Below are 17,120 nucleotides of genomic sequence, written 5' to 3'. Positions count from 1 at the left end.
ACCGCTTCTAGCTTGGATAGAAGAGGTGATACAGGCAGGCATGGAGGCTCTAGTACCCTGTTATACCACCTCTAGCTTGGATAGAAGAGGTGATACAGGCGGGCATGGAGGCTCTAGTACCCTGTTGTACCGCATCTAGCTTGGATAGAAGATGTGATACAGGTGGGCATAGAGGCTATAGTAATCTGTTGTACTAGCTCTAGCTTGGATAGAAGATGTGATACAGGCGGACATAGAGGCTCTAGTACCCTGTTGTACTAGCTCTAGCTTGGATAGAAGATGTGATACAGGCAGGCATGGAGGCTCTAGTACTCTGTTGTACCGCCTCCAGCTTGGATAGATGATGTGATACCGGTGGACATGGAGGCAGACAGGTTTTGCAAAGTATCCTGCGGTCTATTAGTCCACATTTGCACATTTGCAAACTCATCAGCTGTCAAAGTTGATGTTCCAAATGGTCCCATGCATGTGGAAAATGCCTCTTGGATGCCCTGCCATGAGAGGAACACATGTGGCTGCAGGGCATCCTGCACATATCGCTGAGCTGTCATTGTCCCTCGTACCACTACTAGGGGTGACTGAGTGTCATATGCAATGGCCCCCCAGGCAATCGCACCAGCAGTGGGGGCATAGTGCCGCTCCACAGTAAAGACAAACGTGCACACGGCTATTCTCACTGACGAACTAAACCTGGATTTGTCGCCGAAGACAACCCGATTCCTTTCCATAGCAGTTTAATTTTGCCATTTAGGACACCACTGCAAACAGTGGCTACAGTGGATGGTCGTCAAAGGCAGTACATGTAATGGGCGCCATAAGACCAAATATCCTTCAGCCAAACACCTGGAAATTGTTCAAAGCAATAAATATAGGAAAAAAATCGGAGTAGTAACACTGCTCTCTTTTATCAGTGAAGCCAAAGGTGATCACAAATAATTTTCATTAGGGCTAAACGTTAGAAAGTCAGACACAAGAATGTCCGACTTTATAATGCTTAGCCCAAATAAAAATTATTCTTGATCCCCTCTGGCTTCACTGATAATAGACAGCAGTGCCAGGACTCCGAATTTTTCCTCCATTTACTATTTTGATATACTGGACCCATTTCCAGTGTCCGAACTGGAGAAAGGCTGAGGCTGTCCTGTTACATTCTCTATCTAGCGCTATTTCACTAGTGTGCCCAGGTGAGCACATTTTCTTTAAATATTTCATCCTCTATTCTGGTGATGTCTGCGCTATGGAAGCGCTTATTTTCATATTCGCTTTTTTGAATGGGAAACAGTTCTGACAGACACAGGGGTCCGTAATGATGGTGCCACACGACTGTAGATGGTGGACAACAAAACAGTTGGATCTGCTTATGCTTGTTGGAAGATCGGACTATCCTCTCTACAGGTTGTCTGTCGAGGCGTCCTGAGCCCGGTTGCTTTGTGTGCACTCCTTCACAAACCCACTGATCAAAACATCTCCTAAAACTCTGGTCATAAAGGCCCAGGAGGTGAGCAATTCGCTGCAATCATCCAGCTTCTCACATTAGTATAATAATGCGCTCCCCTCTAAAATTATGTTAACTGGGTGAAATCTCTATGATTGTATTATAGACGCGTGTCTAGTGGTCAACAAGCTCTACACAAAAAGAGGTCACTACACACAAGTACCACTTTTAGGGCCTCAAGTGACAAGACCTTTCATCTAATCACACCACAACCCTAATCATTTGTATATCTGCCTGAGATGTAACTGCATGCCGAGTTCTGCAGTAAAGCAACAATTCTCTAGGGACTTGATTTTTTTTTCTTACAAAGAGTGTATTTCAGCATAGATATTTATAAAATATTTAGGTATAGCAGAAATTAACTTTTCATATCTATGATGTTAATTGAATATGTATTGTGTCTGGATGGAAGACTCCTCTATCTTCAGAATATGTATTCAAGTAAATGCATAATGTATCCCACACTATCAATCATCAAATTATAGTACTGTACCATATTATTCTAATAAAGAGGACACAAGTTATGGACAGTACACCAACTGAGCTGTTTTGTTTTTTATTGACCATAACCACCAAATACCGATATCATAAGTTCATAAAATCATAATAACAGATCAAAATGTACAACGATTTAGATTACTATGCTCCAACCTGTGGCTAGCTAACTGTTGGAAACTACACCAAGCATGACCTGACGGTCGCAGGCATGCATTTGGGACCATTGATTTAGAGGACTGTATGTTTTCTTGGACTTGTTATTAATGCAGTAGCATAGTTTGTAGGGCTGAAATGAGGCATTTGTCCATCCAGTTCAACCTATATCCTGTAGTATTGCAGTATTAATCCAGAAGGTAAAAAAAACATGACACAACTTGGTAATGCATTGGGTAAATCAATTATTGCACTGACATAACTGAAAAAGTATAATCAATGTAATAGCATTTGGTCCAGATAGAAGAAGCTAATGTGGGCTTCAAAAATGTTCCTGTGAATAATAATCTTTATTTGGCAGCATATTCTGCATCACTGTACACATTAGTAGGTACATGAGCACATAAAAGCAGATATTAGATACAGCATTAAACTAATGAACATTTGAACAATAGGGGTGAGAGCCCCACTCACAAAAGCCTACAGTGTATGAGGAAATAGGAATGGCATAGGAGGTCTAGGTGCTTGTTCTCTGTTTCTGTACAATTGTCCAGAATATGGGTAGGATGCATACAGGTGCGTGTTGGACAGAATGAAGTGTTTTTGAGTGCATGAACTGTGGGAGATACTAATGGATGCTGGGATTGGATTCGGAAGGAGAATGTAAAAGATTAACATTAGGCCTCACTAAAGAGATGTGCTTTTAAGCCACACTTAAAACTATGGGTATTGGGAATTAACCTGATTGTCTGGGGTAGCGCATTCCAGTGACAGCAGTGGGAGGTTCAGATTATGAAAAAACTTAAGCCCCATTTACACGGGACGACTGTCAAACAAACGATGCCCAATACTCGTCCACGCATGTACTAGCTCTAGTGCTATTGCACAGGAGCGAGTATAGTTGGCTTGCAGTGGGGCGGCTAGAGGAGATTTCACTCCTCGCTCTCCCCCGCCCCTCTCCATTCACTTAACACAGCAGACGTTCAGTACTTAATTGCTGCTGTTCACACTGAACGATCATCATTCAGTTCATCTTTCATCATTTAGGCTGTATAAAATCTTGAACGATGATCGCTCAGTGTAAACAGCAGCCGTTCAATACTGAACAGCTGCTGTGTTATGTGCATGGAGAGGGGTGGGGGAGAGTGAGGAGTGAAATCTCCTTCAGCTGCCCAGCTGTGAGCCAACAATACTCGCTCCTGTGTGATAGCACAGGATAGAGTACATGCAGGGACAAGTGTCAGGCATTTTTTTGCCTGACAGTTGTCCCATGTAAATGGGGCTCTAGTCTAACATCATTAGCAGAATGAAGAGCAAGGGTAGAGTGGTAGACAGAGGGAGAATATATAGGGTGGTGCAGCACTGTGGAGAGCTTTATGGATGAGAGTGATGAGGGTAAATTGTATTCTATAGTGGATGGGGTTTAGTGACTGGCATAGGGTGAAGACAGTGGTTTAGTGATTGAACAGAAAGATAAGCCTGGATGCTGCATTCAAGACAGATAGCAGAGGAGAGAGTTTAGTGAGGGAAAGTAGTCAAAACTAGAATGGATCAGGACAAAATGATTATTATAATTTTAGAGTCATGGAATGGAGTGGAGAGAGAACATCAGAGAAGTTCTAAAGCTGGTCCTAGCTCTAGCCATGTTATTCTGTAGTCGTAGGTACCTATACAGATGCATCACAATAAACAGGCCAATTTTAAAATTACTTGAGTAAGGCTATTTTCACACTTCAGTAATACAGAATTATTTGTGCATTTGTATTATGACTGCACCAACCAGACCCCTGAGGTTCTACAGAATATCTCTGGTATCTCGACTGTAATACAGTATGTATGTAAAATGTGGCTGTATTACCGCCTTGCAAAACTGAGCTAATGCACATTTACTGGCAAACTAAGAAACCCATTTAGTAAAATATTTGATTTCAATTTATGCGACATAAGACTTCGTATGTTATCTATAGATACAGTAGGATATAATGCTTAAACAGTAATATTCTCTTCTGTTACTACTACTAGATCTGTGATCTTTCATTTATCGCCTTTCTCATCAAGGTATATGAAGAAACCAGGAAATACATGACTCATTAATCTGCCACCTGGTCATCTTGAACAAGAGGATGAAGGAAGGATTTACTAAGCCCCTGCTTCTCATGGCTCTGCTTCTGCTATTGCCCACACCTTGCATTGTTAGATCTCCATCAGTTTATCCTTTAGATTTTAGGGATTACTAAAAGGAAGGGGCACTCCACAGATTGCACTTAATCAACCGTGTCCCAATGCATGTATGAATCTGAAATCAAGTCCTCTGAAACGGCTCTTTATCTTACAAATGTGGAAGAACAAAAGTAGCTTGACCAAATAAATTAAAAACATAAAACAGAGATGAAATACAAAGATGAGACAGAAAGATACATTTAATCACTCGATACAATAACAATTCCTTGACTGTAAGTGAAATGGATTTGTTTCATTAAATCTCTTTTTATTAGAGAATATTAACATATAAAAGAAAGTTAGCAGATAAAGTGGTAAAGAAAATGGGCACCACGCCGAATATCATATCACGAATATCAAAGACATATACGAGTATACTGCTTAAGTAGATCGAGTAACAATTAAAGCAAAGAAATAAAAGTTTGATAGAAGGCACATTGAAGTTTACAGCTGCACAGAAGTTCTTACTAAGGGCTCAGTCACACGGGCATTTTTACGCTCGTTTATTCTCGCGCAAAAATGTTCGCACTGCACACGTCAAAAAAACATGTGACCACGTCCATTGCCACTCATATGTTCTATCTTTTGTAGGTGCAAATTTTCTGTGATGTACGCAGTGCCAACACACTTGTGACAGAAATGCGCGATTTTTGTGTGATGCGATCGTGAGTGAAAATGCAGAATTATAAAACCAATGATTTTCAATGATTTCATAACCATGTGACGTTAAAAAAATCGTAGCATGTCCTTTCTTTCTGCGTTTTGCAATTTTTTTCTAGCCCATGTTTCCCTATGGAGCCTTCTTTTTATTGCATGGCAACACACGAACGTTTTCATGCAATGCGGTTTTTAACATTAGAAACTCCTATTGACTTTTGCGCGAGAAAATCGCAAGCAGAAGCGATGGGATGCACAATTTTTGACAAGAAAAAGCATAGCTGATGCTCAAAAATTACATGAACAAAAGACGATATCGTGATCACCAGTGTGAAGGAGCCTTAAGGTTGAGATACAAAGCTGAAGACTTAAGGCCCATTTACACGGGACGAATGTTGGACAGATGATGGCCAAGACTTGTCCCCGTGTGTTCTCGCTCCTGTGCTGTTGCACAGGAGCTAGTATCGCTGGCTCACTCACTGAATGGCTGCTATTTACACTGAGCAATAAGCGATCAGCTCATCATCATCCATTATTTATGCTACAATAAGCAGATCGCTGATTGCTCAGTGTGAATAGCAGTCGTTCAGTAGTGAATGGCCGCCATGTTAAGTGAATGGGGAAGAGCGGCGGAGCACAAGGAGAGAAATCTTCTCCAGCCTTCCAGCCTCCTCGTTGTGAGCCAGTGATACAAGCTCCCGTGCAGCAGCATGAGAGCGAGTATGTGCAGGGACGAGTGTCCGGCATCGTTTGCCCGACAGTCGTCCCGTCTAAATGGGCCTTTAAAGGGCCACTCCAGCGATTTCTTTAATACATTCATTATGCAGCTATCTTCTAGTATATAAAAGTAAGGTAGTGTCACCTTGCTTAGTTATTTCTTATTGTCTAATTCTCCTAGCCTAATTTTCCTCAGAAGGCCATGCGATCTCAATTCTGACAAGCTCAGATCTGCTTGGGGTTATGATGTCTGAAACTAGTCAATTTCTCAGTCTGGGTGATGCTACTACATGATCCCTACAATAGAAACTATCTAAAGGGGGGCACAGGCTCTCCTATTATAGTTACTGATGATGATCACACAGCGAATCTTATACAGTTATAATAGAGGAAATTACAGCTGATCCTCATGACTGTACAATTATGGTCTATGGCTTATTTAGGTGACTATAGAAGGTAATGATAATTAAACTGCTCCCCAAGCAGGCAGAAATGGCACCACCTCCACTAGTGCCATACTGATGCATCATGGGATTGATGTGGAATTGAAAGTTTAAAAAAATCTCAGACCCAAGATGGTAGCTGATAAGCATCAGACAGGGGGCTGCACTGCAGGGAAGTGGCTGGAATACACAGAGGAGCCCTCCAGAGTGTGACAGCCAATTAGATGAGGGAGGCAGGCATGGGAAAAATACATTTTTGCAAGAGTGGCCCTTTAAAACAGTAGAATAGCAAATGTGCAAGGTAATGTAAGTGATAACAAGATCTGGTACTGGAAAGAGTGAGCTCAACAATAAGGGTATTGGTGTATTTGCTGCAGGCTTTCAGCAGCGGAAAACCCGCAGCAAATATGCGCCAAATCTACAGTGACCAAATCTTCATCTAAAGGGTACAGATTTGGCCACGTTTTTGATTGTGGATTTGCTGCATGATTTAACCATTGACTTCCAGAGTATAAATCTACAGCATAAGGGCTCAGTCACACAGGTACATCCGGGTGCTGATGCGCCGTGTTACTGCAGGATAAGACGACCGCACTACAGGTGCGGACGACTCTCCGCACTCCCGGAAGAAAGAGAACATGACTGGCTGCAGGTGTGGATGACTCTGCGCACCCTGCCGGAAGAAAGAACACATGACCGGCACCTGCAGTGCGGCCGTCTTCTTTGTGCAGTAACACTGGCGCATTGGCGCCCAAATGCGCCCGTGTGACTGAGCCCTAAATAGACATGCGGATTTAGAATCCACAGTGTTTTTTAAAAAAAACATTACGGATCTGCAGTAATCTTCAGCACCATGTGAAGGAGATTCTTAAAATCCCCACCACATGGCTTGTACTGTAAATGCTGTGGAATTTCCACAGTGATTCCACCAGCGGAAATTCCACAGCATTTACAGTACAACCCATATGGAGGGGATTTTAAAAATGGTGCATAAAATTTCTGCAATGGATCAGCAGTGTTTTTCAAAAACTCTGTGGATTCTAAGTCTGCAGCATGTCTATTCCGGCCTAAAAGCAACGTCAACCGTTGCACAAAGGGGGAGGATGGGCAGCAGTAACTGGCAGGTTAAGGCCCATTTAGACACAACGATTATTGCTCAAAATTCGCTCAAAAGCCATCTTTTGAGCGATAATCGTTGTGTGTAACTGCACTGCACTGTGCAGTTTTCGTTATGCCGTCGCTCATTGTTGTCTTTCAGCGTGCTGATGAGTCTTATCAGGGATTTACAGCGGGATACAGCTGATACTATTGTTTCAGCTGTATCCTGCTCCCTGATGACAGGCTGGGTATGAAGAACACAGCGGTCCAGCTCTGTTCTTCTTATCCCGCATGGAGTGCACAGCTGTATAACAGCCAGGTGCTCTGTGCAGAAAACAGTTGGATGCAGAAGACAAGCGGGGACAACGTGCTTGTCTTCCACCTCCTCCGCTCCGAGCGCTCGGCTATATAACAGCCTGGCGGTCGGAGTGGGGAACTGCCGGATGCACAAGACAAGCGGGGACACCCCGCTTGTCTTCTGCATCCTCCGCTCACAGTGCAAGATGATTGCTCATCTTGAGCGATCATCTTGCGCTGTAAATGACACAACGATTATTGCTTAAAAGTGGCTTAAAAGACATCTTTTGAGCGATAACCGTTGTGTCTAAACGGGCCTTTATTGTAAATAATCTAGTCCCACCTTTTCTAAAAAAAATTTTGCCTAGAGTCAGCCTACCAGATACTTAAATTGTATATCTGACAAATGAATAGCAGTCAAATTCAAGAATTCATGACTGATTTATTATAACAATTAGTTTTATAATAATTATTGCTAATAAAATGCAGGTTTATCCCTTTGTTATCCAAAAATTGAGTTCAGTTCTAGACAACGCTAGCCTAAAAGCTATTACTTCATTCTAATCATTGAATCCCTAACTGACAAAATGCACGTATCATTTGCAGGCGTAGATTAATATTTGCTGGGCTATCATTCCACAGATGAGGCGAAAAACTCCATGGTAGAGCATGCTCACAGAGCAGCCTGAAAAGAGTCACACTGTACGCACGCCGACTTCACGGGGTCAGAGTGCAGGAACGGGACACCCGGAGAGTATTTAAACACAGCTCCCCATTCACTCACCTTTAAACCCCATAATGTAGGTTTCCTTTAAGGATGGATTGGAGGGGTGCAGAAATGTTGTCTGGGGGACCACAAAGAAGGATGTTGCAGAAGGATGGAAATAGCTGGAAAAACATTTTCGTAAGATTTAGTAAACAGCGTGACCTTAACTCGACATTAGCAAGGGAAAAAACAAAATCTTTACAACCTGGCAGAGTCTTTGATCTTATTTCTTAAAAGAATAATTGCCGCCGTTCTCTTGTTTTCAAAGTCATTGTGTAATTTTCCGCATATGTGCTCATATCAAATATTTCTGAATGATCCATTTTACAGTCCTGGATGACAAATAGATTCATATTTGTTCAGCACAATAAAATCAATGCAATGTCTTAAGTGCAAGTTCTGCATTTATTAGTAATTAAGTCAAGCAGAGCTGCTTTTACGTTGAACAATACTGCCAGTGTCAATCACCTCTCTACATTCTGCGCGCTGCACACTGCATAGCAAAGTGGTTCTTCTACTTTTCAGTTCAGGAATGAATTCAGGAATGAAAAGTGCCAGCATGTTGCTACCTGAGGCTCTGAGCCATGAATAGATTTATCCTGTAGTGTATCAATGACAAAAGCCATGAGGAGCCAGATTCCCACCCCATTCCACGCCCACCATAACACACTGGAGTGCAGGCACCACAGTTCAGTCCACAGAGCTGTTTGATTGCTTAAGCCTGGTGGTCAGACAATAGAATCAGAAAGAATGGCTGTTTCCTTCCTTCCTGTTGAGTGTTCTGCCTGAGTGAACAAATTCAATGGCAGTGTGCTTCACAGCAACACTAGGCTGTAGCACAGGCGAAAATCAACAAAGAGCCATTATAGGGCATTTCCAACTGCACTTAAGCCAAGCCACTGGGCTGTGGAATCATCCAGGGAGAAGGGGGCGGGAGATGGTATCAAAATGCAGACAATTCGAGGGAATGAGACTTTGCAAATTTGTTCTCAAAACACTGCAAACATCATGCGTAACATACGGCCAAGTTATTGGTTTTTGTGGTTTGTCAAGAGTTACACAATACATTGTTTTCACACGGAATAAAAGCTGCGCTTTCATCCTTAACTCAAATAATACTATTACAATACAAGTAGGATAAATATGAGAAGGGAAACAATGCGCAGTAATCATATATGCATACAAGGGCAAATGTGAGGAAGCTTGCATAATTATGTATTGAATTGCATTCTGTTGTAGAGTTGACGTTTAATAAACACTGAGATGATTGACATGAGGAATGATACAATATGTGTAATAGAGGACATGGCAAAGGACTGGATCACTTCAGTGTGCATCTCTATGAAGTTAAATGCTGAGTATGCACAGATTGTTGTACAGTCTCGGTATGGGGTACTTAGGGCCCACCTGTAGAATTGACGCTGAGGGCCCAATTTACAGTTAATTTGTAGGACTCATATACATGTAGATTATGCCACACTGCATTGCACATTATACTTATGATGCGAGTTTTTCTTTAAAGGGAATCTTTCACCTACTTTTAGTCCTATAAGGTATGCTTCTGAGCTGAAAGTAGATGACCCGTGGAGTCTGGGAATATAAGTTTTAGGCCGTCTGCACACGTGGGTGGATTTGAATTGTGGAATCCGCAGTCAGCGTCGCAACGCGGTTCCACAGCAAATACCATCCATAGCATGCTATGGGAAAACGCTTTCTCCTGCACACTATCGGAAACCAATTGCGGTTTCTACGAGCAGAGGAAAAATCACAGCATGCTCCATTTTAAAGACAATGGAAGCCGGCAGGTCGCAGATTCTGCGTTAGCACCTAGCAATGGCACAGAAAAAATAAACATTTGAAAAAAAATCTGTACTGTGCATGTCTGATGGTGAGCCCCTGGGTCCATCCACAGTACAGATAAAGAAGCAAAATGACAGGTACGTGCGGTCGCTGGCTGCGGTGAGAGCCGGATTCTGCTGCAGGCGGATTCTGCTGTATGCGGAATCCGTCTCTGCCGTGTGCAGGTGCCCTTACACTTACCTTCCCGTCATTCCCCTGTTGTGAGTGCTGAAAGCCGCCACTGGTAGTGGTCTGCCACATCCCTTCACTGTTTACACAGAGAGTGCGGTTCATTCATACAGGCAGCTGTGTTTGGTACTGTAGTTGTGTCCAATTCAAGTAAATGGGACTAATCTGCAGAAAAATGCACACCAATAACCAATATGTACCTGGTTGTGCCTGGTTATATATAGTTGGCAAACAGTTGTGTTCCTTTTTTGCAGTACACAAACAGTAAGAGAAAAGAATACATTAAGTGTGGTGCATATTAGGAGGTCTGTCAAGTCTGAGCTCCATAAATTAAATTTATCAGGCTCTCCTCTACATACTGTAATATACATAAGAAAGACTCGTCATCGGAGTTCTGTTCTGTATATGTATATTACAGTATGCAGAGGAGAGGTGTGATGTTGGATCTCTCCTCTGCATACTCTAATATACATCTACAGAACAGAACTCCGATGTCAGACCTCTCCTCTGCATACTGTAATATTCATATACAGAAGTGAGCTCCGACATCAGAACTCTCTTCTGCATAGTGTTAGAAACATGTGTTGGACATCATCCGCCTACAGCTAGGCCCAGAGAGACTGTGCAGAAGTTTCTGCAAAAGATGATCCTTGATGAGGATATTGAGGCCTATCTGACTGTGTTTGAGAGAACTGCTGAACGAGAGAAACTCCCCAAGGCTGAGTGCATCAAAGTTCTAGCACTGTTCCTCACTGCGGAACCACAGAAGGCATACCATAACCTTAGTTATCACGAGGTAAATGACTACGCCAGGTTAAAAGCAGAGATCCTGGCTTATCTGGGTGTTACGGCGGTGGTCCAGGCTCTAAGAGTGCATAATTGGAACTACAGGTTCGACCAATCAGCCAGGACGCAAATGTTTGACCTGTACCATCTGGTAAAGAAATAGCTGGAACCGGACGTTTGCACACCTGCCCAGATGGTCGATAAGGTCGTGGTGGATTTGCCTGCAGATCTGCCACGCTGGGTCGGCCATGGAGGACCCAAGGATGCTAACCAGCTGGTAGATCTGGTCGACCGCTACACTGCGACTGAGAACTACCTCCGTCCAGACCCTTGCTACGAGTTCCAGGCCTACCTGAGGTAAGAGACCACTAGATGCCAGAGGAAAGCTGTGGCATTGGGAGAAGCAGGTTGGGCCACCGGAAGTGGCACCGTTGGAGTTAAAAGGCTCTGATAGCCCCAACCAGCTTTCTAAACCAAGGAAACCAGGGCCTTTGAGGTGCTGGAGATGCCAGGGGCTCGGGCATGTGTTGGCTCAGTGCCCTATGACCGATGAGCCTATGGAGTGTGACGGGGCTTGGCCCTGGTTGTTGTTCGCAAGTCCTATTTGCGGTGCCTCACAGAGACTAGAGACTGAGCCACAACTGTGTCGTATAAGTGTAAACCATCATTCTGTAGAGGCTCTGTTGGACTCGGGTAGCCTGGTCACCTTAGTGCATGCTAGCCTGGTAGCAGAAGGCTTCATACCGGGTAAACACATAAGTGTGGTATGTGTACACGGTGATATAAGGGTGTATCCTATGGCACAGTGTAACTTTGAAACTCATGTCGGAACCGTGACCTATGATGTAGGTGTGGTCAAAGGGTTAATGCACAGCGTGATATTAGGGCACGATTTTCCTGTATTCTGGGACTTGTGGGGAAAAATGATAATCCCTTCCAAAGAGACTGACGCAAACCCAGCTGACCTTACACCCCTGCAGGATAGCGGGGTAAATGTGGATGCTGAACCAGAGAATATAACTTTTCCTTTACAGGTCTTGGCTGGAGATGATGCTGAAGAGGAAGTCTACCCCTTGGTTCAGGATGTGTCCGATCTGGAGGAAGCGCCTAGGAACTGTGGGACAGCCCAGGTAAGGGACCCCACTCTTATCAATGCGAAAGAAAATGTCGTGATAATAAATGGTGTGTTACAGGAACCGAGTTCTGACCAACAGTTCCCCCATTTTGCCATGAATAATAACTTGTATAGAGTAACAAAAATAAGCGGGAAAGTGGTGGAACAGTTGGTTGTGCCAAAGCCGTACAGGCACAGGGTGCTAGACTTAGCACATAATCATGTATTAGGAGGACATTTAGGAACTAATAAAACGCAGGATAGAGTTCTTCAAAGGTTCTTCTGGCCAGGGGTATACAAGGACATAGAGGAGTACTGTGAGTCGTGCCCCATCTGTCAGATCACTGCTCCTGTGGCGCACTTCCACAGTCCCTTAGTGCCTCTCCTGATTATAGAGGTTCCCTTTGAGAGAATTGGAATGGATTTAGTGGGTCCCATAGTCAAGCCGGCTAGAGGACATCAATACATTTTGGTCGTATTAGATTATGCCACTCGATACCTTGAGGCAATCCCTTTAAAAAGCCCTACTGCCAAAAACATTGCACGAGAGTTATCCCTTATGTTCTCCAGAATGTCTTCCCAAGGAAATCCTCATGGACCAAGGGACCGCATTCATGTCCAAAGTAACGAAAGAATTGTGCCAACTCTTTAAAATTGATCATATACGAACCTCGGTATACCACCCTCAGACGGATGGGATGGTGGAGAGGTTCAATAAGACCCTACAGCAAATGCTAAAGCGGGTAGTAGAGAAAGATGATCGGGACTGAGACCGTCTGTTACCTTATCTCATGTTCTCCATACGGGAGGTACCACAGGCTTCTCGCCATTTGAGTTGCTTTATGTTTGGCACCCCAGGGTTGTTGGATATAGCCAGAGAAACCTGGGAGACCGAGTCTACTCCCTATAGGAGCGTCATAGAGCACGTGGCTCAGATGCAGGACCGCATTAATACTGTAATGCCCATTGTCAGGTAACACTTGCAGAGGGCACAGGAGGCCCAAAGCAGAGTGTACAATTGTTCTGCCAGGGTGAGAACTTTTAGTCCCGGTGACCAAGTTCTTATCTTGATACCTACTGTAGAGAGTAAATTCCTCGCTAGATGGCAGGGTCCCTACGAAATCGTTGAGAAGGTAAGCGATGTAAACTACAGAGTGCACCAGCCGGGAAAAAGGAAGCCATATCAAGTGTACCATGTTAATTTAATAAAACTCTGGAAGGACAGAGAAGCTTTGGCTACCTCAAGCATTAGGAGGGGTGGGCCGCAGCCCTCCCTGGCTGATGTTAGAGTGGCTGAGGCCTTCTCGGTGTGCCAATGGCAGGATGCAAAAGAGTTCCTGCAAAGAAACAGAGACATATTTTCTGACCTGCCACGTCGTACACATATCATAACATATGATATCATAACTGAACCAGTGATGAAGGCAAACTTAAAGGATTACAGAAGTACATAGGGAAGCAGTTTCTGCCAAGGTTAAGCGCATGCTTGAATTAGGGGTGATATAGGAATCAAAAAGGGAGAGGCCAAGCCCCATTGTGTTAGTTCCCAAACCAGATGGTACCTGGAGGTTTTGCAATGATTTCAGGAAGTTAAACAAAATCTCCAAACTTGATGCGTATCCCATGCCCAGGGTTGATGAATTAATTGAGAGACTGGGTAATGCCAGATATATCACAACACTTGGCCTTACCAAAGGGTACTGGCAAATACCTCTGACTGACAAGGCCAAAGAGAAAACGGCCTTCTCAACCCCAGAGGGCTTGTTTCAGTACAAAGACATGCCGTTTGGACTACATGGCGCACCTGCTATCTTTCAAAGGTTAATGGATCAGATTTTGAGGTCTCACCATAACTATTTTGCTGCGTACCTAGATGATGTCGTAGTTTATAGTACAGATTGGGAGAGTCACCTTGGGAAGGTACAGGCGGTCATGGATGAGATAAAAGGCGCAGGTTTAACCTTAAACCCTGGAAAATGTGCACTAGCCCTGGAGGAAGCCAAGTACCTTGGCTATGTTATTGGCCATGACATCATTAAACCCCAGGTCAACAAGGTAGAGGCCATACAGGCAGTGCCTAGACCTTTAACAAAAAAGCAGATCAGAGCTTTTTAGGAATGACCGGGTACTACCGTAGGTTTGTACCTAACTTTGCCTCCATTGCAGCACCACTTATGGACTTTACGAAAGGGGGCAAGTCGGTAATGGTGGCATGCACAGCCGAGGCCGGGCAGGCCTTTCAAAGCTTAAACTCTGCTCTTTGCCAACAGCCAGTGTTGATAATGGCTGACTTCTCGAAAGAGTTTATTGTGCAGACAGATGCTTCTAATGTAGGGTTGGGTGCAGTGTTGTCCCAGTCCATAAATGGGGAAGAACATCCAGTACTGTATTTAAGCCGGAAACTATCTCCTGCAGAGAAGAATTACGCTATTGTTGAATGTGAATGTTTAGCAATAAAATGGGCACTGTAAACATTAAGGTACTATCTCTTGGGGAGAGAGTTCAAATTGGTGTCAGACCATGCCCCCTTGACCTGAATGAAGCAAAATAAGGAAAACAATGCGAGGATGATGAGGTGGTTTCTTTTGCTTCAGAACTTCAAGTTCGCCCTTGAATATAGACCAGGCAAGTCACAAGATAATTCTGATGCCCTGTCTAGTGTGCATTGTCTGATCACCAAAAAGGCCCAGCCCTCCGGTCTGGAGAAGAGGGGGCGATATGTAGGCAGTTAAAGGGTGAAGTGGTGGATGGAGTATATCTCCCTTCCAGGCTCTTAGTTTGGACAGGGTGGCGGTCCAGTCCACAACTTCAGCCTGCTTCTCAGAAAGTTCAGCTGTAGGCACTGACCCCATTACTGTGGCATAAAAGACTGCAGCTCTAAGGAGTCAGTGTCTGACAAGCTGAGGAGGGAGAAATACCTTACAGCGTGGACCTGAGCACCCTGCGTGGTGCATCTTTGCATCTGATTTGTTACACGGAATTTTCTATTGGCTTTGCCTGGAGTATAATTTGCAATAAAACTGAAGTAAGTTTGACGTACTTGCTAGTCCAGTGTGTCATTGCTGACCTCACCCCTGGTGGACTTTCTTACTATATATATATATATATATATATATATATATATATATATATATATATATATATATAAACACAAGCTTTAGCATACACAGAAGTACACCTTTACAGATTGGTCGCATACACACAGAGGCAAATGATATACATATATGTCAACTGATGTTTCTGGCAGCAGCTGTATGGGACCTGTCTGCAACTTCACTATTGTGAAAGTGATCTTCTTTATGACTCCTCCAGGAGTCCTGTGCGGCCTCTGGGTGAATATTAGAAGTATAATCTGCTGCAAGCTCATGCATTCCTGTAGTAGCAGGTAGCTGCGAGTGGACAGCGGAGTGGGCAGGTAGAGGAGGGTGCCATATTGGCGTTCATCAGGTGTGCCCCAAAGAGTGAAGAGAGGGTCTCTACCAACAGCTGTCCTACGGGCACAGACCAGGATGGGCGAGGGTGGAGTAGCCAATCAATTAACACCAGTGTCAAAGAGGTCTGCTTTCTGGTTCAGGAGCCTACGGGGAATCCATTGGCTCCCTGGTGGGCCAGTCCAAACCTCATCTTGTAGGATAACTACTAGAGATGAGCGAACGTACTCGTCCGAGCTTGATACTCGTTCGAGTATTAGCGTGTTCGAGATGCTCGTTACTCGTGACGAGTACCACACGATGTTCGAGTTACTTTCACTTTCATCTCTGAGACGTTAGCGCGCTTTTCTGGCCAATAGAAAGACAGGGAAGGCATTACAACTTCCCCCTGCGACGTTCAAGCCCTATACCACCCCCCTGCAGTGAGTGGCTGGCGAGATCAGGTGTCACCCGAGTATAAAAATCGGCCCCTCCCGAGGCTCGCCACAGATTTATTCTGACATAGAGGAGGGAAAGTGCTGTTGGTGCCGGAGCTGCTATAGGGAGAGTGTTAGGAGTATTTTAGGCTTCAAGAACCCCAACGGTCCTTCTTAGGGCCATATCTAACCGTGTGCAGTAGTGTGGATGCTGCTTTTTGCAGCGTTGCACTTTTTTTTTTTTTTTTTGTATATTGGCCGTGCAGAGCATTGCGCCCTGCAGTAATTATACATACTCCAGGGTCAGTAGTGGTGGTGAGGCAGGGACAGAAGACATATATTTATTGAATATAGGCAGTGGGCCTTTCCAAAAACATTTGGGGAAAAAAATCTATTTGGGCTGCCTGTGACTGTCCTCAGTGTACTGGGTCTGTGCTGGGTGTAGTTGTCCTCCTAATTCATACTCAGCCAGCTAAGTGTTACAGCAGGCTTGCGCAAAATTATTTCCTGGCTCTGTGTTGCCTCTTACATCACCGCTGTATTCCTGTTCACAGTGCAACAGTCTGCAGTTATTTTACATACTCCAGGGCCAGTAGTGGTGACGCAGGGACAGAAGACATATTTATTGAATATAGGCAGTGGGCCTTTCCAAAAACATTTGGGAAAAAAAATCTATTTGGGCTGCCTGTGACTGTCCTCAGTGTACTGGGTCTGTGCTGGGTGTAGTTGTCCTCCTAATTCATATGCAGCCAGCTAAGTGTTACAGCAGGCTTGCACAAAATTATTTCCTGGCTCTGCTGTGCGTTCCGTAAGCGAAGTCAGCCTCCAACCACAGGCCAATAAGTGGCACATTTAATTACAGCGTTCTGTTTCTGCACTACTGGTAATACAGCATGCTGAGGGGTAGGTGTAGGCCTAGAGGACGTGGACGCGGGCGAGGACGCGGAGGCCTAAGTCAGGGTGTGGGCACAGGCCGAGCCAGTGCGGTGGCCAGGGGGAGA

Source organism: Eleutherodactylus coqui, chromosome 1 (genome assembly GCF_035609145.1).
Source record: "Eleutherodactylus coqui strain aEleCoq1 chromosome 1, aEleCoq1.hap1, whole genome shotgun sequence".
NCBI classification, from domain to species: Eukaryota; Metazoa; Chordata; class Amphibia; order Anura; family Eleutherodactylidae; genus Eleutherodactylus; species Eleutherodactylus coqui.
The sequence above is the reverse complement of the archived record's forward strand: the minus strand, read 5'-3'. Positions refer to the sequence as shown.